Here is a 15,588-nt window from a genome sequence, read left to right as displayed (position 1 = left end):
TAGCCCCTTTCCCTTTCTTCCTAGAGGAGAAGTAAGGGAGTTTGTTGGGAGCCCTTTGTTCCTTATTTGAGCTATGGTTTTGTCTCTGCTGTTTCTTCTCTAATGATTCTGTATAGAATAATTTGTTTTCTTGGAGCAGCAAACTAGACCTGAGGTATGTTAGGTTGGTGGGGCATTATGGATAAGGGAGGAGCTTGAAAGTTGGATCCATGAATCTAGAGAATGCATCCAAGCTGGATCCAGCATCAGATCTGAGATCCATCAGTTGAGGAAGAATGAAAATGGACAACACAGATCCATCATTATGATGAGTTGTTTCTGACTGCTATTTATAAACAGAGAGGATTATTTCTGAACTACAGGCATTTTCATGCAAGCCACCCTTTCTTATTTTCCACAAGGTTAGAGTCTCACTGAGAACAAATTTCCCCTTCCTTCCAAAGGAGGCATCAGAAAAAAATTTAAATCAACAAACTGATTTGCCTATATTCTTCCCAAACTTTGCTACTAAGGGCGAACACACCCTACATACCTTAGATGTCCACAGGCAACTCAGATTTTATTTACATCATACAAAGGACTTTAGAAAATCAGACCATTTCTTTTTCTCCTTTTCCAAGACAAAACGAATACAACATGCATCAAAAGTCACACTTTCTAGGTGTCTAGCAGATTTCATTTCCCTTGTTTGTCAGAAAAGAGGGTTGATCTGATGTTGTCCGTATTCCCCACCATACCCCTGATCTCATTTGCCACCACTCATGTATGGATGTGGTTGCTGTTAGTGCTTGAGCTCTGCTTATTTGTATATATATATATATATATATATATATATATATATATATATATATATATATATATATATATGGGTCCCCTTCAGATTATCGAACTTTTAAAAGCTCAAATTTCATATGGCTGAGACCATATGATCGAACTTTTAAAAGCTCAAATGGTCTGAATGGGGATCTACATACAGTGCGGAATGGGAAGATTTCCCTTTTCTGCAATGTAGTGCAATCTCGTAGTTGGTATATTTAAATAGCGGGGGGTGTGGGGGGTGCAGGGGGCTTGTCCTCCTGCTAGAAATGTTTAGTTCCTTTTTTTTTTTTACCATGTTCAACTTTTGAATGTTCGATCATATGGTCTCGTCCATATGAAATTCAAACATTTAAAAGTTTGATCATGTGAAGTAGACTCATATAGACACACACACACACACACACACACACATATATATATATATATATATATATATATATATATATATATATATATAACTTTTCTTCTTATTTAGTAATACTCTCTCTTGCCTTTCCTACACTTTTAATGTAATTATTTTTACCATCGTTGGTATTGCTTTTCTTTCTTTATAACCTTGTGGTAGCTCCTTGTAATACTTCGATTTAAATTTCCTCTTTTCTCACTTCTTAAGGAAAAAAAAAGGTTTTAACTTGTCTTATCCCTTCTGGGTAATATTAGAAGAACATGGCTGAAAAGCCATCAGGTTTTAAGAAATGTAGGGCCTGTGGCCACAAGATTCCTTTATTAGATGCACATGACTCATTTGTTTATTGTCTGGGTCCGGCCCATTTGAGTTCATCTTGTGAGATATACAAGATGTTTAATCCTCAGGCCCTTTTCGGCCATAAGAATAAACTGATTTTATGAGGTTTACTTCCTGTCATATCTGCTGAGACAACATCTAGGACTCAAATCTCCAAGCAAATGGATAAAAAGGAGGACAAGAAACATCTTTTGGACCCTTCCCAATATTCTGCTCTGAGCTCTGATCCGAGTACCGAACTGTCTCTTAAGATTTCTATACTTTTGGATCTAACGGTGAAATTCTTGGATCCAACACCTTCTGCTTCATCTTTCGATCCCTTACCTTTCTGTCTTCCATCTCCTTTTCTAGGGAGAGATGTCACCATATCAGGACCTTGTCAATTGCTTCCTCTTCTTCTTTCTCCAGATGTTTGACTGAAGAATGTGTGACTAGAATGATGACGAAATTTCTCTGGACACAAATTCAAATGGGAGTTCAGGCTTCTACCCCATCAGGTCCAGAGACCTTTATCAGTACCACTCCACCTATTTTGACTCCTTTGATCTGGCCAATGGTTTTGGAGCACTTGGATCCAAGAATATCAGCGCCATCCATATTGGATCAGAATATCATTGTATCTTCCACTCCAGTGCCATCTCTGAGTGGACCTGCCCTGAGTGTGCCAGAGCCAGATGACTGTCAGAGCCATAACATTGTTGTTGGGTCAGAAGTGTTGGAGTTAACTTTGAAATTGTCGGAGCCATCTTTGTCCCTCAGAGACTCTGCATTGGACTGTTCATCTCCAGCACTACCTTGAGTAGTCTGCCTTTGGGTTGGAAGGAGCTGATGGTCCGGAAGCATGTCTTCCCAGAATTATTGGTCTCTTTCTCTCCAGGGCATTCTGCCTTTGAGGTAGTGGAGCGAGAGTTTTCTCTGTCCTAGAGGAAGGCCGCTCCCCCTGGATCCTACTTCCCAAACCCCACTGTCTTTGTGTCTTGAGCCTCAACAATCTACTTCACAGGAACAGCCAGTCCAAAGTCTCCAGGATACCCACCAGGGTATACTCTTATCTTTTGGTACTTTCCTGGAACACCCCACTGAAGAAGTCCCTAGAAAGAGAAAATGCAAAAGGAGGCAATTAGACTCCCTTCAAGAGTCAGTCACAGAAGATACTGATTTAGATGAGGGGAAGGGTCCCCAAGATCACCATCTCATGACATCTCCGTTGGAGATATCTTTGAGATCCTCAAGCAAAGGGGTGGCTGATCTACTGACAACCCTTTCCAAGAGGAATCAGTATTCCTGGAAGCCTTTGAATCTGGCCCATGTACCTCCTGGGTGACTCCGCCTGCAGATGATCTCACTGATTTGATTTCTTGGTGGGTGTGGAAGGAACATAACTCTGTTGAACCAATACCTAAGAGACCAGACATGATCCTGGCCCCACCCAAAGATAGGGAATTTTGGAGCAAAGGCGTACCAGTAAATGCCCTGGTCATAGTGGCGGCCACAGGAAGGGAACTTGCAGAACAGAATTCCTGTGTTCATCCCCCTAACAGGGAGTCTAGGGTGCTGGACAGCTTTGGGAAGTGTGTATATGCTTCAGCAAACTTCGACTCCAGAGGGATTTGATTAAAAAACTTACCAAATCCCTTTGTGGGACCATTGCTTCTGAGGCATAGAGCTCCACTGCTTCACAGTTGGCTACCCTACAATCTATTTCAAATTCATCCATGAAGCTCATTTCACATGCAGCTGAAGGTACCTAAGGGCAGTGGGTTCCAGGCATTTTGATTAGGAGACTTGCCTGGATGCTGTTTGTGGGGTACAGGACAGTTCGACCCCGGACGGTTTGACCCCCCCTAAATGGCAAAGCAAGAAAAAAATAAGCCACAGATATTTTCCCATAAAGAAGAAAAAATGTTATATACTGCTCATGCATCCACATAGTTATTGAGAAAATGTCAAAGATTACCTCAGAAAAAAAAGAAGTCATGAGGATATATAACTGTTTAAAATCCATGTAATATTATTAATTTTAATTTAAAATAAAATTGATGTTTGCAGTGCTAAATAATATTGATTTTAAAGTTAAGTTAAAAAATATTAATTAAATTAATTATATCTGCAAATTAAATAAAATGTTACATAAATTAACATTTACATATAAAAAAGTTAAATAATATATTAAATTCCAGTGGAAAAAAATCATGATAGATAAATTAAGCAATCAAATGTATTTATAAAACTTTAAAAACTTTTTTTTATACAATTGGGGTCAAATCGTCTGGGGTCAGACTGTCCACTAGCTACTTCCCATAGACAATAAATGTAAATTTAAACATGAAAATGTATACAGTTGCATTGGGGTCAAATCGTCTGGGGTCAAATCACCCCAGGTTAAATAGGCCTGCTTCCCTGTGTGATTTTACAGAGCCCTTCAAGTCTTGCTTCATCAGTGCTGACTTTGACAGAAGTTCTTTGTTTGGACCTAAAGTTAAAGACCCACTTTCCATATGTGAGCAGGAAGGTAAAACCCTGTCTTCTGTGGGTGTACATTTTTTGATTCCTCAAAGGACCTTTTCTAGGAATCAATGAGGTGGTCGAAAAATGTAGTTCAAGAAGAACTGGGTCCCTTCCAAGATCCACATGGAGACAGTTACCTCGAGGATAGAGAAAGGAACTCTAATGGAAGACGCTGCCCATGTGGCAGAAGAGGCCCGCAGGGCCAAGGACCTAGAGATACTTTTTCTGACAGTTCCTACTTGCACTTCTGAAAGGAGACCTGATTGTTCACCTCTTTAGGCAGTTAGGGAGAGCCTGGCTAGGCATTACAAAAGATTCATGGGTACAGAGGATTATTTCCAAAGGCTATATAAAACCCTTTTCTCTACCCCCCCCCCCTTAACAGTAAACAAAATTTCCAGTGTTCAACTCAGTCAGAGGAAAGCAGCAGCACAAGAAATAAAAAAGCTGATAGAAAAAAAGAGTTATCCAAGAAGTCCCAAAGGCCAGTTAGAGTCCAGAACTTACTTGTGATTCTTTTTAGTGCCAAAGAAAACAGGGCCTGGAGACCAATTTTGAATCTCAGCAATCTAAACAAGTCAGCTCAGTGCATGAAGTTCCAGGTGGTCATGGTTCTGCCTTTTCTGCACAAGGACAACTGGATGTGCTCCATAGATCTTCAGGATGAGTACTATCATATAAAAATGAACAAATAATCCAGAAGATACCTACACTTCTGCCTGGAATCCAGTCATTACTAGTTCAGAGTTCTGCCCTTTGGCCTCACCACAGCCCCCCAGGGTGTTCACCAAATGCATGGCAGTAGTAGCAGCTCACTTGAGACTGCAGGGATTCTGGGTGTTTCCTTACTTGTACGACTGGCTCATAACCGCTCTGAACAGGCATTTTTTGATTGAAGTACACGATTATGCACTAACTGCTCTAACCTAGGAATTACCATCAATCACAACAAATCTTAGCTAGAACCAACTCAAATATTGGAGTTTATCATTGCGTTGTTCAATACAGTATCAGTGACAGCCTTCCTTCCTTTACCAAGGGTACAGATTATTCAAGTCAGAAATATAATCCAAAATTCTTCTTTATCAGCTCAATTGATCCTTCAGGTTTTGGGGTCAATGTCTGCTGCAATAGTTATGGTTCCATTAGCCAGATACCATATGAGAATTTTTCAATGGACCGTAGCAACTCAGAGGTCTATACTGCACCAGGCTTAGTCCACCCAAAACAGAATAACTCAGGCATGCAAAAATTACCTCTTGTGGTGGATTTACTCCGACCACATTTTACAAGGTTGCCCCTTCATTGTTCCTCAGCCAAAGGCCATAGTTATCACTGTTGCTTCTTAAATTGGGTGGGTGGGGGGCACTTCTTGCAAAAGACAGTTCAAGGCTCCATGGTCCCCTGAAGAGGCCAACACACATATCAATGTCCTCAAAATGATAGCATTGCAGACCTTTCAAGACACTCTCCCTTCTGGGACTGTTGTGATTCAGATGGACAATATGTCTGTGGTCTGGTATATCAACAAACAAGAGAGAACCAGCTCTTACCCCCTGTGTTGAGAAGCTCTAAGAGTGTGGCAATGGGCAATTTTATCCAGTCGATTTCTGATAGCAATGCACATTCTGGGGAAATCCAGTGTGATAGCAGACAAGTTAAGCAGGTCCATTTTAATGCCTCACAAGTGGTCACTCAACATGAGAGCTGCAGAAAAGGTATTCTGTCCATGGGCCAACCTTGCTGAGACCTCTTTGCTTCTCCCCTCAACAACAAATGCAGCAAGTTTTTTTGCCTTGATTCCCCCACAGGGGGAATCACCGAGAGATGCTGTTCTCCACAATTGGCTCTTGTCTCCTGTACGTTTACTTCCCAATTCCTCTAATCCCCAGGTTTCTTCAGAAAGCCTCTCAGTTGAAGACCACAGTCATCCTCATTGCCCCTTATTGACCCTATCAAATTTGTTTTCTCCTTCTTTGACCTCATCTACTTCTCTCATCATGAATTCTGAATTCAGTTTCAGACATCCTGTCTCACCCGACAGACATGATGCATCCAGATGTTCTAGGCCTAAAGTTGACTGCATGGTTTCTGCAGTTCCATTGATAGCTAGACAACCCAGGCTGTCCTCCCCTGTATGTTACATTCTTTTGGCTTCCCATAAAACTTCCACTAGAAAGGATTATAGAAGTAAATGGAAAAGATTTGTTTTTTTGGCTCATCAGAATGAAATTGAACCTTTTTCAGCACCAGTACCTAAAATTCTTGAGTTTTTAGCTACAGTTTATAATGAAGGGGCTAGCTCTTCAGCTGTTAAAGTACAACTAGCTGCCATTTCTAATTTTCACATAAGAGTAAACAATTCTTCCTTAGCTTTTTCAGAACTGTGTAAGGCCTTTATAAGGGGAACCTTTCTTCTCAGATCCCCCTTTTAAAGATTGAACTCCACCTTAGGATTTGAATATAGTTTTACATGCTTTGACTCAACCCCCCTTTGAACCATCAGCAAAATGTGGACTAAAATTTTTAACCTGGAAAACTGTCTTTTTAGCAGCCATTTTGTCTGCGAGAAGAGTCTTAGAACTTCAGGCCCTATCTTCTAAGCCTCCCTATTTGATTTTTCAAAAGATAGGGTATCTTTGTGAGCCAACACATTCTTCCTTCCTAAGGTGGTGTCAAAATCCAACATCAGTCTATCAGCCTTCCAGTTTTCTTTCCAAATTTCACAAACAAAGGTGAATACATGTTGCACTTGTTGGATGTTCACAGACAGTTACACTTCTATTTACATAGGATGGAAAAATACAGGAAAACGCTAATTATTTGTTTCTTTTTTGGATTCAAAATTGGGCAAGTCAGTTATGAAAATAAATTTAGCCAGGTGGCTAACCAATTGCATTTCCTTTGTCTGAAAAACATTAGGATCTGATGTCAGTTTTCATTCTATCCTCAACTGTTGGGTTTGGATCCGATTCGACCATTACTAAAGCTTTTGGTAACCAAAAAGCTCTTCAGCTTTTCCCTTACCCATAATGCACCAACCCAAACATACCCCAGATCTCATTTGCTGCTTTTTTGTGAAAGACGTGGTTGCCATAGGTCTTGAGCTTCATCATTGAGGTCTTCTATCATTTCCTTATATATATATATATATATATCTATATATATATCTTCTTTTTCATCTATTTTCTCTTTTGCCATTAGAATGGCTGAGGAGGACCCTTCTGGTTTTAAAAAAGTGTTCAAAGTGTGGGTACAAGTAGCATATTTCGGATGCCCACAGTCTCTGTATCTATTGCTTAGACTTCCAACACCTTCAGGAAGACTGTACTATCTGCCATAACTTTAATCCATGTGCATTGGTGGAAAGGAAAATAAATTGATCTTGAAAGGTATGTTACCTTCTTCCTTTGGAGTGACTATTGCAGGGGCTGAATCCCCCAGGCAGAAATCCGAGGAGTCAAAATCTCCTGCTCCTTCTACTTCCTCATTTCCATCCTTGGAGCCTTCCAAGAAGAAGTCCAAGTCATATTTGAGGAGGTGTTACACTTCTTCCCCTCACATCTGAAGAGAAAGAGGTTGTTGGATTCTGCATCCTCGGATCCGACTGTTCAGGATCCTATACTTTTGTCTAGGACTCGATATTCCCCATCAGTTGATCCTATGCCTTCTACACTGCCTTCCCCTTTGTTAGACCGGTGCCATACAAAATCTCCTTCCCTAGCATCATCTTGTTTATCTTAGAGTTTTATTGAAGAAGATGTGGATTGTATGATGAGGAAGTTTCTCTCGGTGCAAATCAGGATGGGTGTGTTATCGGTTCCAACTGGTTTGAGCCAGGAAGCCCATCCATGGACCACTCCACCATCTCACACTCCTTCTCTGATTCCCTTGGTTGCTTCAGAGCCCCTGGATCCAGGTCTTCTGAGTCTGTCAGGCTACAATCCAAGGATGACTTTATCATTGGATCTGAAGCTGACTCTAAGTGTCTCAGCTCTGACTTTTTCGGATACAGAGGACTATTGGAGCTGAAGCCCCCATGTTGGATCCAAATCATTGGAGTCAACTCCAAAGCTTTCAGAGCTGTCTCTGTAACTTGGTGTTCCTGCCCTGATTAGCTTGGCTCTGACGTCCTCCTCAAGGAGATTGATTTAGGGGCTAGAGGAGACAACAGTCCAGAAGCCTGCCTTCTCAGCTCCGAGGTCTTCCATCTCTCCTCAGGGTGGACAGCCTTTGAGGTTGTGAAAAGGGCTTTCTCTGCTTCGACAGGACTAACGGATCCAATCCCCTCAGGTTTCCAATCCTTCTCCCAGATGTCTGTATGCTTAGAACCTTATCATTTAATGCCTCAGGGATGGCCAGCCCAAGACCTCCAGACTACCCAGCAAGGTATTATAGTCTCTTCCAATACCACCCTTAAACACCCCACCGAGAATGCCCCTAGGAAGAAAAGTGTAAGAGGAGGCACTTAGACTCTACACAAGAGTCAGTCACTGATTATATGGAAGACTGTCCGCAAGAGTAGGTCACTGAGAATACAGACTTCGATGAAGATGAAGGGTCTCCACGATTACCTCCAGAAGATGTCTCATTTGGAGACATCCTTGAGATCCTAAAACAAAGAGGTGGTTGGACTCCCATCAGCCCTACACCTGATGAGTCAGTATTTCTGGAGGTGTTCAGAGGTGACTCATCTACCTCCTGGGTTACTCCACCCGTCGACGAGCTTAGTGATTTCGTCACTCAGCGGGCATGGATGGAGCCTGACACAGCTGAGCCAATACCCAGAAGGCCAGATAGAATTCTAGCTCCACCTTCAGGGAAGCAATTTTGGGCTAAAGGAGTGCCCATGGATGTCATGGTGTTAGCGGTGCCCACCAAGAAGTAACTTGCCAAACCAATTTCTTCTGTTCATCCCCCTAACAGGGAGTCTAGGGTGATGGACAGGTTTGGGAAAGATGTCTATGCTTCAATGACCTTTGCCCTTAGGTTGCTGAAGTATTTGGCACATTTTACTAGTTTGCAAAGGGATTTGATCAAATAACTCTAAATTTCCCTTTCAGGAACCATTTCTGCAGAGGCCCAACCATCTGCAGCTTCTCAGTTGGCTATCCTTCATTCTATTTCAAATTCATCCAAGAGGCTTATTTTGCATGCAGCCTAAGGCACCTCAAGGGGCAGCTGGTTCAGGCATTTCCATCAGGAGGCATGCCAGGATGCACTTATGTGATTTTGTTGAGCCCTTCAAGTCCTCGTTTGTCAATGCTCCCTTTGACAGCACTTTCTTGTTTGGCTCCAAAGTGAAGAACATGTTATCCAAGTGTGAGAAGGATGGAAAGACCACCTCTGCAGTAAGCATATGTTTTTCACCCCTCAAAGATCTTTTTTAAGGAATCAATGAGGTAGTAGGAAGCTGTAGTTCAGGAAGTTCCAGGGTCTTTTCCAGGGTACACATGGAGAAAGTTGCCCTAGGGGCAGAGGGGGGAATTCTAATGGATGAAAATGCCCCCAGGGCAGAGGAGGCCCACAGCACCAGGGTTTCAGAGACTCTTTCTCTGACATACCCTACCAGCACTCCTGAAAGGATGCCCAAATGTCCAACTCTGGAGGCAGTCAGGGGTTGACTATCCCTGCACCAGAGACCTTGGCTGGACATAACAAAAGATACTTGGGTGTAGAGGATTATTTCCAGAGGTTATATAAAACCTCACAGAAAATTCCCTATGTTCCACCCAGTCAGAGGAAAGAAGCAGCAATTCAAATACAAAGGCTGCTAGAAAAAAGAGTCATCCAAGAGGTCCTGCCAGACCAGAAGTAATCTATAACTTATTCAAGATTTATTTTAGTGCCAAAGAAAACAGGGGACTGGAGACCAATTTTGGATCTCAGCAACTTAAACAAGTCAGTTCAACATAGAAAGTTTTGAATGGTCACGGTTCAGTACATTCTCCCTTAGTAGTTCATTTGAGAGTCCAGGGATTCTGAGTGTTTCCATATCTAGACAACTGACTCATTACAGCCCCAACCAGGCATCGGTTGATAAGGGCAAGAAATAAGATTATCCAGACTTGCTGTCATCTGGGGATATCCATAAATTATGACAAGTCTCACCTTCAACCAACACAAAATTTGGAATTCATAGGGTTTTCAACACAAAGTCAATGATAACTTCACTTCCTTTCTCAAGAGTACAAATTATCAGCTTACAGATCAGAAAGATAATTTGCAGTACGAAGATTTCAGCCCACTTGGTTCTCCAAGCTCTAGGATCAATGTCATTGGCAATAACACTAGTACCTTTAGCCAGATTCCATATGAATATTCTTCAGTGGATGCTAGCAAGACAGTGGTTGATCCTTTACCAACGCAAGTCAGCACAAATAAGAATCACTGAGGCATGCAAGGGAGATCTCAGGTGGTGGATTCAATTAGATCAGGTTCTACAAGGCTGTCCATTCATTCTTCCTCTTCCCAAGGCCATAGTGACCACAGATGCATCCTAGTGGGGGGGGGGCACTTTCTGGGGAAAACAGTCCAAGGCACTTGGTCCCCCAAAGAGGCCAACTTGCACATATATCTCCTTGAGATGAGAGCAGTGCTCTTAGCATTGCAGACATTCCAGAATGCTCTCTCTTCATGGAAAATTGCTATTCAAATATACAGTATGTCATTAGTTTGGTACATCAACAAACAAGGAGGGAGCAAATCATACACCTTGTGTCGAGAATCACTCAGAGTGTGGCAATGAGTGATCTCATCCATCCACTTTCTCGTAGCAATGCACATTCCAGGGAACTCCCGTGTGATAGCAGACAAATTGAGCAAGTACATTCTTCTACCTCATGAGTGGTCTCTCAACAAGAAAGTGACACACCTTGTATTTCATCAGTGGGGCCAGCCTTGCTGCATTCTTTTTGCTTCTGCCCTGAACAAAAAACTCAGCAGCTACTTTGCCCTAATTCTCCACAGGATGAATCACCAAATGATGCTCTAGTTCATGACTGGCCTCCCCATCTACTTTATGCCCACCTACCAATTCCATTAATTCTGAAATTTCTGCAGAAAGCTGCCAGGCTGAAGAGCAGTGTCATCCTCATTGCGCCTTACTGGCCTCAACAGGTTTGGTTCCCCTTCCTGTGGCCTTACAAACTTTACCAACCTTGGATTCTGGATTTGATTCTAGACCTTCTGTCATCTCATCCGACATACATGATTCGCCTAGACATCTCAAACCTCAAGCTTACAGCCTGGTTTCTCCAATTCTGTTAATAGCCAGACAACCAATGCTATCTTCCCCTGTCCACCATATCCTTTTATCTTCCCATAAACCCTCAATAAGAAAACTCCATTCAAGTAAATGGAAAAGATTTGTTTACTGGGCACAGCAAAAGCATATTGATCGCTTTTCAGCTCTCATACATAGTATACATGAATTTTTAGCTTTACTTTTTAAAGAAGGGGCTAGCTTCTCTACCATTACGGTTCAATTAGCAGCAATAGCTAATTTTCATGTTAGATTTGAAGGTTCTTCAGTAGCCTCTGCTAAACTGTGCACAGCATTCTTGAGAGGCACTCCTCTATTGACACCACCGTTGAAAGACCCTACTCTACCATGGGAGATGAACTTGGTACTGTAGGCATTAATAGATTCCCCCTTTGAACCAGCAGCTAAATGTGATCTTAACTTTCTTATTTGGAAAACTGTCTTTCTAGTAGCCATTACCTCAGCTAGATGAATTTCAGAAATTCAAGCCTTGTCTTCAAAACTTCCGTACTTGATCTTTCATAAGGATAGAGTTACAATATGAACCAGTGCTTCTTTCCTTCCCAAGGTGGTGTCAGAATCTGATATCAATTCATTCATTAATTTGCCAGTATTCTTTCCTAAATTTGCAAACAAAGGTGAATACATGTTGCATTTATTGGATGTTTACTGACAATTACGTTTTTTTACTTTATAGGACAAAAGAAATAGGAAAGACAGACCAGTTGTTTGTTTCTTTTGCAGACGTGAAATTGGGTAAACCAGTTATAACTTTAGACAAATGGCTAACTGATTGCATTTCTTTTATCTATAAAAAATTGGGTCTTACCTTAGATAAACCTATAAGAGCCCATTCAGCTAGATCCATGGCCACTTCTTCAGTATTTCTATCCAGATTTTCCATGGATGATATTTGTGCACAGCAACTTGGGTGAGTCCTCAAACCTTTATTAATCATTACAAATTAGATCTGGCCTGGAGGGGTAGAGCATCGTTTGGTTCAATTATGCTTAGGAATATCCTTCCTAAGATTTTGGTAGCTGGGGACTCTGTCCCAACACTTGAGGACAAAATGAAAATTGACAACTTCAGATAAAGAGGTTATGTACTCACCATAATGTTCATCTTTGTTGTCCATTTTCATTCTTCATAAACTTCCTCCCTATCAACCCCCATCCCTTATGTCTACAAGCTTCTGGATGAATAAGATATTATAAGGGCACCACCGTCCTTTTGATTGAGCTCCTGATATAGTCTCCTGTATAGGACATGTACAATTTTATGTATAGCTTTATTTATGCATGTTGATATATACTACTACTGATAAAATGAGCAAACAAGATCTGAGTTTTGTTCAGGAGTTGTTGCCTCTTGGGTAAGGGAGACACTCTAGAGCTTTTTGTTTACTATAAGCTTTAGCAATGGCCAAGTTGGATCCGAGGATCAGATCAGAACCCAACAATTGAGTGAGAAAGAATGAAAATGGGCAACACAGACGGAATATTATGGTGAGTACATAAATTCTTTTTTTGTCATTACCAAAACCTTTAAAGGCTCATTCCCCAGGTCTATGGCAACTTCATTGATATTTTTATCCAGATCTTTCATGGACGATATTTGTGCTACTGAAAATTGGGCTAATCCTCGTACATTTATTGTTTATTACAAATTGGATCTGGTCTCTAGGGGAAAGCGACCTTTGGCTCAGCAGTGCTAAAAATATCCTTTCTTAGAGTCCTCCCAGTATTTTGGTAGCTGGGGACTCTGTCCCATTTGTTGAGGAACAAATGAAAATTCATAACATCATTGTCCGTTTTTATTCTTCTCAACTCCCCTCCCTCCAACCCCCTACCTTTCTTTTTTGATTTCTGGAAGGATGAGAAGATTCTAAAGGAACCAGTGTTCCTGCCTTTGAGCTCCTGATACTGTTTTCTCATGTAATGGTTGTTTCTTAGTTACTAATAAGCTGATAGGTCAGCAAACAAGATCTAAGGTCAGCAAACAAGATCTAAGGTATGGTAGGTGGCTAGAGCATTATGGGTAAGGTAGGAGCTTGAGAGTTTCAGTATTCATGAGCTGTAGAAAGAGTCCGAGTTGGATCCGAGGGTCGGATACAAGCCCATTTGTTGAGGAAAAATGAAAATGGACAACACAGATGGAACGTTATTGTCAGCACATAACTTCTTTTTTCTTTTTAGTGCCCCAAAATATAGGGGACCTCAGACCAGTTCTGGATCTGAGTTATTTCAATCAATTTGTGAAACAGACAAAATTCCAGATGATCACGCTTTCTGAGGAAGGATGACTGGATGTGCTCTATGGATCTTCAGGATGCCTAGTACCACATAGAAGTAGAGTCTCATTCCAGATTTCTTAGTTTCTGTCTAGGAGCCAATCATTATCAGTTCAGAGCCCTGACTTTCAGTCTCACCACAGCCCCCAGCATGTTCAAAAAGGTTATGGCAGTAGTAGCAGCTCACCTCCGTTTGCTAGGGGTCCAAGTTTTCCCATGTGTAGATGATTAGCTTCTCATTGCTATTTCAAGGATCTTCTACTGACATATTGAGACCTCTTGCTCCAGTTAGTTCACATTCTGCATATTAAGCTCAAGAAACAGAGTTCATTGAATGTCACCTGAACACAACACTTCAGATTGTAAAACTCCAAGAATCCAGAGTGTTTTCTCTCCATCTAGTAGCTACACAAGCCATCCAAACACCCTGTCCACAGGCAAGACTAATAATTTGGTTGCTAGGTTTAATGGCATCTACAATCATGATGATCTCCTTAACCAGATGTCACATGAGAGTGTTACAGTGGACCTTTTTTGGTGCATTTGGTTCCAAAACAGACACCCTCCCCATTCCAGGATTTGAATCACACTGGTATGCAGAGACCACATCAAATGGTGGATAACCTCCCCAACAGTGACAGAAGGCCAAAGCTTCTGTCCGACACATACAGTGGCCATAGTAAGCACAAATGCTTCTCTTCTTGGATGAGGGGACTTTTCAAAGGGAAGTCAGTTCAAGGTTCTTGGACACCTCTAGAGGCCAATCTTCACACCAATGCCTTGGAGGTGACAGCAGTCCTCCTGGCATTGCAGGCATTCCAGGACTGTCTCCCCAGGCATGTGATTTCCATCCAGACAGAAGATATGGTGGTCGTCTGGTATATCAGCTAACGAGGAACCCATTCAAATCCTGTTTGCTGGGAGGCCATGAGATTATGGTAGTGGGTGATGTCTTCCCATTATTTTCTGATAGCAAAGCACATTCTAAGGATGTAAAATGTACTAGCAGACAAACTGAGCAGATCCATACTTCTGCCTCACAGGTGGTCCCTCAGTCAAGGAGTGGCAACTCAGATTTTCAGCTGCTGGGACCAACCTTGCTGTGACCTTTTCACATCTTACCTAAACAAGAAATGCAGTAGTTACTTTTTCCTGATCCCTCTACAAAGTTAGTCATCAAGGGATGCTCTAGTCCATATTTGGCCCCCAGGTCTCCTTTATACCTTTCCCCCATACCTTTGATAACCAAGTTCATACAGAAAGCCAGAAGGTGCAAGACCAAAGTGATCCTCATTGTTCCTTTTGGCCCTGGCAAGTTTGGTTCCCTTTCCTATAGCATCACTTAGTAGATCCACTCTGGTTGTTGGATTAGTACCCGAATCTTCTCAGTCAGCCATCCAGAGTACCTCTTCCGGACCCAAAGACCCTGAAATTAGTCACATGGTTCCACCAGTTTTAACAATAGCCAGAGATGCAAGTCTATCCTCTTCAGTGGTTCACATTGTATTAGCTTCACAAAAGACATTCAGCAAAATGTTTTACTGGAGTAAATGGAAAAGATTTTCTGTTTGCGCCTCATCAAAAAGTCTGTGTTCCTGTCTCAAAGACTAACATTCTCTTCTCACTTTCCCCACTCTCTTATCCCTTAACTCACTTACTACTATCGCTCTTTCTTCTGTCCTTAACCATCACACTCCCTCTGGCAAAATAAATCGAACACTTAACTTACGCTCTCTTAAATCCCACAAAACTCACAACAACTTTTACCTACTAAGAACAACTTTTACCTACAACAACTTAATTACCTTCAAACAAATGCAATTCTGCATTGCATCCTAGACAAACTTGACAAACTATTAAGCTTTAATATGTCTATAACTATAACTCTAAGTAACTTATTAAAATTAAATGTTATATTTCTGTGTAAATTTGTCAAATTTACTGTACTTTTATGTGGAG

This window comes from Protopterus annectens, chromosome 9.part0, assembly GCF_019279795.1.
Source record: "Protopterus annectens isolate FY-2018-M chromosome 9.part0, PAN1.0, whole genome shotgun sequence".
In the NCBI taxonomy this organism is placed as follows: domain Eukaryota; kingdom Metazoa; phylum Chordata; order Ceratodontiformes; family Protopteridae; genus Protopterus; species Protopterus annectens.
Note: the sequence above shows the minus strand (reverse complement) of the source record.